Source organism: Scardinius erythrophthalmus (genome assembly GCF_964197995.2).
Source record: "Scardinius erythrophthalmus genome assembly, chromosome: 10".
In the NCBI taxonomy this organism is placed as follows: Eukaryota; Metazoa; Chordata; class Actinopteri; order Cypriniformes; family Leuciscidae; genus Scardinius; species Scardinius erythrophthalmus.
In genome coordinates this window covers 42,143,295-42,153,820 of record NC_138230.1, presented here as the reverse complement: position 1 = coordinate 42,153,820, position 10,526 = coordinate 42,143,295, and the positions used below count along the sequence as shown (strand labels likewise).

Genomic DNA, 10,526 nt, shown 5'->3' with positions numbered 1-10,526 from the left:
AAATGTTTTTCCGTAACATTTGGGCCATGCGCCACTTAAACAAAAGCCAAATCAGGACAAAAGGTTGATCTAAAACAGCAATTATTTTGAATCCCTACTCACTCCCGAGTCGGCATATAACAGCCATTTATCGTGGATAACAGGGTTCTCTGCAAAACATTCCTACCACAGCACCTCAAGCCAAAAGATGTGCAATAACAAGGAGGAAAAAAAAAAGTTCCTCTTGTGACACAGTTACACTTGTTTTCTCCTTATTTCTGCTTGCAAGGAAATTACAGTTATCCTGTTTTCATTATGCTGATATGTCAGCCATCAATAATATGATTTCAATTTCAGTATTTCTGCTGTTTAACAACAAACACTTTAACAGAATTAAATATGCAATCATGTCTTATGTGGATATAGCTATAAGGACATGTGTCTTAACTTCGGTAGTGGTACTTTTAGAAAAATTATTACATTTACCTACATGAAAAAAGACAAGGAAATTTGTTTTTGGTGAAATTAACTAGGCTACAACATAATATAAATTGTTACGTTCAATAAATAATATTGCTATAAATAGCCTAAAAAAATGAACAAGAGCATTTTTGGTTTCAGCAACACCTAAAAAAAAAAAGAGACCACAAGAGTTTTGCTCTTGCTTTCACATCTAAAACTGAACTGATCTTTTAAAGAGAGATATGTAGATATAGGCCACCACAAACATCAAATTAATCCCAATGCAAAATCCTGATGCATTGGTGTAATCTCACCCCAAAATGGTGCCAGAGGTGTTGGCAGCACTGAGAGTGAATTATGTCACATAGGCTAGATCCTTCTGGAAATAATAGTCTCTCCAAAAAGGTACTAAGTTTATTTCATAACCACCTTTCATAACTTTGTTAGCGGACTGTCACAGTCACACTCAGCTGAAATATTCACCAGGCACTGGAGCTTTCATACTAACACACATAATTTAGTATTAAATGAAACCGGGTTTAATTACGGGTAGGAGGCAAGCAGAAGAACTTGGATGCCGAGGGTCAAGATATTTAGACTATGTGATGCATTTAATACACTAATGAAAATTATTGCACTGCTAGTGAAAGCATACTGAGACAACACAATGTGAAAACCAATTCCAAACTGATGAAATAGATTAAGAATAAACCACAAGCATTTTAAAGACACTGTGTCACGAAACCCTGACAACTGTTTGAAAGGACCACAGATTTGTCGTTAGTCCCATTAGTACCAGAGGTTTAGGAAGCTGGAGCACCAACGGGCTAGAAGATCATGTGATGGGACAAAAGACTCAAAGAAATAAGAGAAGAAATAGGCCTCTTCCTGTAGGATATAGGCTAGGTAGGGTTATAATACTCGATCTAAAACCATTTTTTATTAACCATACTTTAAGTTTAACTTTATGTACTAAAGAAACTAAAATAAAAAAATAAAATAAAAACTTTGCAGGCATTTAAAAAAAACTAATAAAAATGACAACATTACTAAAACTTCAGCTAATATAAAAAAAAAATTCAAAATATTAATAAAAAAATTGTACTTCAACTAGTGCTGTCACGATTCCTCAAGTAAATCAGAGTACTCAAAAAAAAAAATCCTCAACTGCAAAACCATTTTTTACTAACCATATTTTGTTAAGTTTAACTTCATGTACTAAAGAAACAAAAAAAAAAAAAAAAAGTAAAAAATGACAACATTATTAAAACTTCAGCTAATATAAAAAAAAGTAAAAAAAAAATATATATAGTATTTCAACTAGGGCTGTCACGATTCCTCAATTAAATTTGAGTACTTGATTAAAAAAAATTTCATCGATTGCAATTTGACCGTGTTTAATTAACCTCCAAAATACCAGAAGTGCCGCATTCCACGGACAAGAATCCATGAACCGCATTATTAGAGCGTTTTCAAAAGCTGCACGATATATTAAAACAATTTAAAAATCATATTATAGCATAGTGCTATTGGGAAATCACAAAGTCTGCGAGTCACTTAAGTAATTATTTAATAGGGCTGGGTATTGGCAAGGGCCTCACGATACGATACATATCACGATACATGGGTCACGATACGATATATCACGATACGATACAATACAATACATATTGCGATATATTGCAATTTTTTTTTTTTTATAAAAAATGTAATAAAAAAGAAAGAAATAGAGCTGAATATACAACTTTTTATGTACCACCTGGGGTATTCTGGTATGTGTATCACATTATATTGATAACTCAGCAGACAAAAACTTAAATTCCAATTTATTCGCAAAGGTATTTGCATTGTGTCGAGTGTGTCTGCGTGCGCGAGCGACAGTGCGCGAGAGACGGAGTGTGTCTGCACGCGAGAGAGACTAGTGCCCCAGCATTAGTAGCCTAATTGGTACATAATATTATATACTATAAGAGGCATGGAAGTTCGATTAATGGACAGCAATAATCAGTACTACAAACGTCTTGTTTTGAACTATTGTTTATAATAATTTAATTGTTGTTTTTATTTATATTGTTGTCCATTAATCGAACGTCCATGCCTCTTATATAATATTTATATATTATTACTACATACATTCAATCTTATTTAATCCTCCATATGGAAGTTTGTGTGCTCGAATTATTTATATTTATTAAACAATAGTTCAAAACAAGACGTTTGCACTGATTATTGTTGTCCATTAATCGAACTTCCATGCCTCTTATATAGTAATTATATTACTATGTATGTACCAGTCCAATACTAATGCTCAGACTCGGTCTCACTCGCACGCAGACACCCTCGGTTTCTCTCGCACGCAGACACACTCGGTCTCACTCGCACGCAGACACATCGGTTTCTCTCGCGCGCGGATACACTCGGTCTCTCTCGAGCTCTGTTGCTCGCTCGCGCAGTTCGCTTCGCTTTTGTCCAGTCCGGCGCCTCATACAACTGGACAGTTGAGTGACAGTTGACAACTGTCGTGAGTCAGCGACAACTACAGCAGCGGCGGAGGAGGTCGTTTGACGCACACAGAGGGATTTGATGAAAAATTATTATTATTTTTTTTTTTTTAAATATCGATACTAGAGGTTGAAATATCGATACACTATCGTGAAAAAAAAATATCGCGATAGTTAGCTGTATCGATATTTTTGCACAGCCCTATTATTTAAGGGTCATTATTTCACAGTAAATGCTGCTCCACACAAACTCAGTCTCTGCATGTGCTGTTTGTTCAGGTTTGGGAACATAAAGTCTGATTCGCTTTGTGTTTCACGCTAAGTGTTGCACTGTTATCATTTATAGGCATGGTCGGTTAACAAACTCCATCTCTGCATATGCTGCTGCGAGTTTGGGTTGCTTAATCATTTATAAACCTAAGCCAACACAGGAGAACACATCAATGTCTCTAAATATCCAAACTGTTGTTAATCACGATTTCAAAAGTTCTCTGAGTTTGCATGTCTTGATGTCCAGTTGCTCTCGCATTTTATCGTAAAGAAGTGGCCAAATATTAAACATTAATGGAGATTTGAATTAAATATTTGGCCAATATTTAACAAGGATTTGATCATGCTGTAAAGTGTAACAACAGCAATCTCCAGGCCATTAACACCCTTTCCAGGTGTTTGTTTTAATACATAATGTGATTATGTTTATATTATATATTTTACATTGTGCATTTTAACAGTGTTGTTCAATAAAACAATACTATTACTTGCTTTTGATACTTGCTTTTAAACCAATTATTATTGCCTCGTTGTTATTATACCCATGTATTTTAAGTAATTAAAGGTGCATAACGCAAGTCTCTGAGTTTTTGCAGAACTATGCCCCCTCTGGCGACAAATGAAACTGCAACACTGCAACTGAATGCGCATGACGTCACGCCCAGTCTCAAATTCGGCCCGAATCCCTCTTATTTATTTTACTTTACAGGATTATAGAGGCAATCGCAGTGATCAGAGAAGGGCTCATTCAGCCCATCAGGCAATTGTTTAAGCATGTATGGGTTAGAAAAACGGTATTTTTAACATGAAAAGTTGCATAATGCACCTTTAAGGGTTGTTCACAAAAGTCTATTTTTTATTACCACAAAAAATGTATATGACTACTTATTAATCGTCAAAATAATCAACCTATTGCCAAAATAATCATTAGTGACAGCCCTAATTTTAAGGATACTAAATAACAGGCAATGTCCACTCAACACACAATTTAGGCCATGTCCACACTAATACGTTTTTGTTTGAAAACATATTTTTCTCTCCGTTTTGGCCTTCCGTCCACACTGAGACAGCGTTTTTATTAATGAAAACGCACTCCAAAGTGGATACATTTGAAAACGGCATTTTCACATTGTAGTGTGGACTGTGAAACCGCAGTGGTATTTAAAAACGATGACGTAAATTTAGTCATGTGACGCATATTGTACCAATAGATATTCATGTTTATACCAGTAGTGTGCCTGTTATGTGCTATTCACTTTCACACTGTTGCTAAAAATACTCTACATTGCACACTCTTCATATCACAGTCCTGCAAAGATGACAAAATTTACTCACATTTGCTGTCCTGCGGCAATACATGAGAGCAGTCGGTGACTGCGTGCGACCGCATCAGTGAATGGTGAGATATTTTACTAAATAAAATTATCCTGTCAAAAGAATTGCGTGCGCTAACTTCATTATTTATTTTTCCATCAAACGTCCGAAAACGCCTGAAAACGCTAGTGTGGACAGAGAGCGTTTATAAACGAAAACGCCGTTTTCAAGTGTAACCAACGTAGCCTTAAATCCTTCTTTTTGCTCTTTACCAGTTACCATATAGGCCTACTTTTTAAATGTCTGTTTAAATTTGTCCCTAGGAAGTTCAATCGCTGTAATTGCAACGCAGCAAGATTACACAGCTGCACAAGATCCCCATTAGGTGTAATCCTGTACACATTGATGAAGTAATGCCCTGAGCTTCACATCAAGATAGTACACAGGGTGAAGCAACACACTGTTTAAAAAGACTGAGATAACTGTGTGCACACAGCACTCCTTCATCAGAACAACATTCATCCCACACCTCTTTTAAATGATCAACATGGGCCCATAAACCAGCACATAAGGTCAAAACCAGGAGAAGTTTGAAGACTATAGAGTAAACCACCACAGACTGAACAGTAGGGCTGCACGATATTGAAGAAAAATGCGATAACTCATTAAATAATGCGATATTCGATATGCGATTCGATAATGCTTAAAGTGTGTAAAATAAACAAACTATTTTAAAAATTTATTCGAAATTATATAACCAACATACGTGTTTCACATTGTTTTTGTGACAAGAAAACATCCCTACAACTTCTGAAAGTGAACATCAGTGTTTTACTGAAACATAAGAAGAGTTATTTAACATCAGGGGGTTTAGGTTATCCTACATTAGGGTTATTTAACAACAGAAACTGAATAATCAAATGTAAAAATAAACACTGCTTAGTTTTCACTGAGTGAATTAAATATAAACTGATTCCTATTAAAGCTAGTGAGTGATTTTCTCTTTGTCTTTTGTTCATGACCCACAGTTATTGCAAGCTATTACGAAATGCAAATCACCATACAGGGCTTGAATTTCGGTGCGGGATTGCGGGTATTGCGCATATTTTTTATCATTCCCGCAGGTCTCCCATTTATAATGCGGGAAATTCCCGCAAACATTGATTCACTTTAGCATGTAGGTTCAGGTTGTATTAGTAAATTAATCCACGCAGATGGAAAATCAAATCAGTCATTTTAAAACTGTCTGCGAGACGCAATTTCACAAACAGCGTGAGTGATTCAGCGGCGCTGCGTCTTCTATCTCGCGTCTCTCAAATGGGTTGCACAATGCAATCGTTAAGCGCGCAGCAGGCGGCGGAAATACACTCTCGCGTTTCGGGAGTCGATCGGGCCAGCATTGCATCACGAGTAACTAAAGTTTACCATTTGCACGTCTTTTCAAGTCTCACCAGTTTAAACAGTCACGCGATTTTAAACTCTTCGGTACTTGCGCGCTGTCTGAGAGATGCTTTTTTCTCTGCACACATACATAGAGTAAAGCAGCCTCACAAACAGCTCGCGGGTAACAAAAGTTATTTTTCGTGGATTATAAATCGCTTTAACAGTCAAAAACATAAGAAAATGATGTCAATTTCGGTCTTGGAGAGTATCCTCTAATCTAAACACAGTCGGTTATGTCTTAAATAAGCATAAATCGCACGTGACCGTATAATGAAAACAGGATCCGTGCACTAGCTCTTAAAGGGACAGCAGCCATATGTGTCTGTCATTAATTTGTTTGTCAAAACAACAAAACATAGCTTTCATTTTAAGGAATCAGGATTAATAGCCTATGAATTTAATTTAGTCAGGACTAAAATACTACCCAGTGTTATTTTACATTTGATTAGGCTACTTTATTCAGTCTCTGTAGTATTTCTGAATAGCCTACTAGTTTTAGACCTAAGCAAAAACTTTTCTCTTTATTTCTCTTTATTGATATCTTTATTCTATTGTATTTATTTGTGCTACTTTTTTCAATTTAATTCAAAGATTGAAATCAAGCTTCCTTGAGTTGTGTAAATTCTTAAGAACAAAATGACCCCATTGTAAAAATGCAATGAGTAGGCTAAGCATACATTTAGGCGAGATAAATGTAATTAAAAAAAAAGTCTAAACTCCCCCCTCAAATTAAAAATTCCCCCCCATAAGAATCACCTAAGGGGGGATTTCCCCCCCATTTTCCAAAATGAAATTCAGGCCCTGCCATATTATATATATATATATATATATATATATATATATATATATATATATATATATATATATATATATATATATATATATATACACATGCCCTCATCCTCAAAACAAAACCATGCAAGGTAAAAGAAAACGTGAATCCGACTTCATTAAATATGGGTTATATTCGCTTATCCAAGGAAAAATCTAGGTCTTGAAGCAAAACCTGTAGAGAATCTCTGACCTAGGCTTTACTACACCTGCATATTATGGAAAAACATTCAACTCTCACACTTGTGACTTGTGGAAAAGATAAAATCCCACTATGAGTGATACAGAAATCCCCCGATCAAACCCGAACTCCCCTTCACATTCATCACAGCATGACCCTTTTTTGTCTCTCAATTAAGCCGAACAACAAACTTGCTCTGAAACTAAAGTACAATAGTCAGACTCCAGAAGTACAAAAAACACATTTATTTTCAAAATAGCGGAATTGATTTTTAACAATAACTTCTAATCTGTTAAGCACAGACCTACGAGGGGGTTTTGTTGAAGCCCACATTCACCATGCATTTCCTCAACTTGTTCGTTTTTTTTAAACAATCATGTTTATCATCAGCCAGAATCTATTACCAAAGAATCTCCATCGATCAAAAAATTTAAACAAGCAAATCCCACCAAAATATCTCTTTAGCTCAAATATTTTTCTGCTTCAAAACCACATTTGTAATGTTATGATACATATGATAATATGTTATAATATTCACCTTGTAGCTGGTTGGTTTGGTTCATGGCTTATAACTCTTAAAGACTTTTTTTTATTTATTTTTAAAAAAGGACCACGGGTAAAGAAAAGAGCACTGTTGCACCGACATATAAGCTACTGAGCTGCCTACCTCGACGTGACGCATATGATACCCAAAGTTGAGACAGCCATTGTCCTCATAGATTACATGCACTTTACAGCCTGATCAGTTTCGCCATTACATGGCCCGAGCTCCACAGACACCCGGAAACCAGAGCCCCTGAGCGGCTGCATGTTCACCTCCCGGAAGTGGGCAGATATACCGTAACTCGTTACCCACGGTGACCAAAGCATGCGTTTGCATCATGATAACACAAACAGGTAACAAAAGACGCGCGCATTAACCCTCAGGAGGAAGAGCATATACGGTCAATAACGGGGTACACGAACCCGGTGACTTCAGACAGTCGTGAAGCAGAGGCGTTTATCGGCGTTGTCACATTAATTCGCGACAAGGGAATCGGTGAGGGGCGGAACTGTCTGGCAAGGCTTTGATCAAACGTTATAATGACTGTTACACGGCCTAAACGGTCAAACATAGCCGGTTTCCGATTTAAAACAGACACAAGCGGGTATATAAAACGCACGAACCGGTACCTGATAGTCTGTAAGCCGCTATTCCACAGGTCCTCTTCCCGTTAACAAAAGGCCCGGGCCGTCTGGACAGGAAGAGCACTAGCTAGCTAGAGGAAACCCCGGGGAGAGGAGGGGGAGCAACTGCTTTATAATAAAGCCCTCGAAATCACTCGTTACGCTTCATAACTCCCAAATATAAACGCGAGGTGAGCTAAAACGGTTCAGGAGGGAAATACGGTTTCAGAACAGAGGGATACTCACAGGTGGAGGATGCGGATGGTGACGGATTTCAGCCCCGGTTCGCAGCAGCTCCCAGCTTTCACACCGACAACATGGCGGCTCGATCCAAGCAGACGCGCGCGGGGCATCATGGGTAGAATGAGAAGGAGCGCGTGCGGTTCATTGCGCCAAGAGGGGAGTGTCGTCCTTTGTTGTGCTCGAGACACATACAACAATGTACAGATATACTGGCGCTCGTAATGTTTGACAAACCGAGCGAATGCGGACAGGGGCTTTTGAAAGTGAAGTTTGCGACGGGGTTTATTTTTTGTGTCTATTATAAGAGCAGAAATGTTTCCATCTTTTGGCTGTGTATCTGTTGTTTGGGGCAAGACATATCCAGTTTGTTTGTATATGTATTGTAGCCCAATAATCAATCATACCTCAGCAGAAAATGCTAAATAAATAAATAGTTTTTTTTTCTATGAGGCAATTGTGGCAATTTTAGAAAATAAACTAAAAGGCAATACAATGCAGTCACTGTAAAAAGTTATATGATCAATAAGTTATGACAACATATTGCTTTTAACTCATCAAAATAAGTTTTAAAATTCAAAATATTTTTTTTTTGTAAGTTATTCACGTTTCAACTCATTTTTTAAAGTCAGTTTAATGTACTTTAAGTTGAAATGACTTAAACATCCAAGTTGATTGTACTTAAAAATGTAAGTCTGCAACGTTTTTTTTACAGGGATTTATTATATAATCATAAATAGTTATCAGAATTAATATAGTAATGCACAAAAATACGTTTTTTATTATTTAATGTAATAATACTGAGAAATATACAGTTTTGTAATGTGAATAAAGCATCACCTGTTCAAAATGTGACTACTGACATGTTTACATGTCTTAATCTCAGTATCTTTAAAATACAATGTTAATTATTCATTAATAATAGATGGATTCAATCATCTTTCAGAGTGGCAGTAGATTTAGTCACAAATTTTACAGGTGGGATTAAAAAAATGTTTTCTTTTTCACTACAAACACAGTTGCAAATGTCATAATGTAGGCCTGTTCTCTATTATAAACTGCATTCAAGTGACTGAAACTATTCAAAATCTGACATGTTTTTTGTGTACATTATAATTTGGTAACACTTTATTTTATGTTAAATGTAGTTACTATAGTAATAACTATTAATTATGCATAATTACATGCAACTAACCCTAAAACAAACCCTAACCCTATAGTAAGTACATGTATTTACTTATATTACTCAATATAATATACTATTACTTAAATGTATACTTACAGTGTAACAAAGACACCTTATAAATAAAATCTCAATACTTTAATAACACAATGTTAATAATGCATTAATAACAGACCCTTTAAAAAATAAAATGTATCATATGGTTTAGTTGGATGTGTATTATGGTGTTTTACATGATTTTAGGGATCGTCCTTCTTTTATTAGGCCATAATCTTTCAGAGTAGCAGCTGGTCAATAGGGTAAAACATGTAAGAAATAGATATCACAAATATACTTCCCCAGTTTATTAATCTGTTTTGTATGAAATGTCATGTTTAAATATTCAATATCTAATTAAATATGCCCGTTTAGATCAGAAATCTGAACATTGGATAAAGCCATGAGGTTCAAAATTCTGTGCTCTTATTCTTTTTGTTCTCATTCTTGGTTTTTACGGCCTTATGTGTTGTAATTGAAATATACAGATGCAAATAGATAAAGTATAATAAAATAAACACTTAAATGTGTATTATTTTCCATTATGGAAGCAAAATAGCCCAAAAATCTAAAAAAAAACTGACCAGTGCATGAAAAACAAAACAATAGTTTTGTCTTGCCTTAAAAGTAAATTTGGTCAGAAATCAATTTTACCATGTGGAATTATTTAATGTTTCTTTTCTCTCTATAAACATGGTTGCAAAAACATGCAGTACTAGAAAAGGTGCATGTTGCATGTGTCATTCAAAAATAACAGGCATGTCTGAAATGTGAAATGTGAGCACCTTTGTGTAAATGGCAGAAGGACAACTATTTCAAATAATGTGTAATGAGATAAAACAGGTCTGGTCATTGTCTAAACATCGGCCTCACAGCTCTCTCAAGGGAACAACAGTTTTACACACTTAGCCCCGTGAAA

The 10,526-nt window shown here is 35.8% G+C and overlaps 1 protein-coding gene across 3 annotated transcripts in view; it reads right to left on the bottom strand.

Annotated features, from left to right (window-relative positions):
* The window catches only part of pum1 (pumilio RNA-binding family member 1), a 30,958-nt gene extending 22,386 nt beyond the window's left edge, over positions 1 to 8,572 (bottom strand). For 2 of the 3 annotated variants that reach the window (XM_081376873.1, XM_081376875.1), the window contains exon 1: positions 8,395 to 8,487. The gene's annotated coding sequence lies outside the window, so the exon portion shown is untranslated. Of the gene's footprint in view, positions 1 to 8,394 lie in introns of all 3 variants that reach the window. The other variant, XM_081376874.1, reaches the window with a different exon arrangement.
* Positions 8,573 to 10,526: the final 1,954 nt, after the last annotated feature.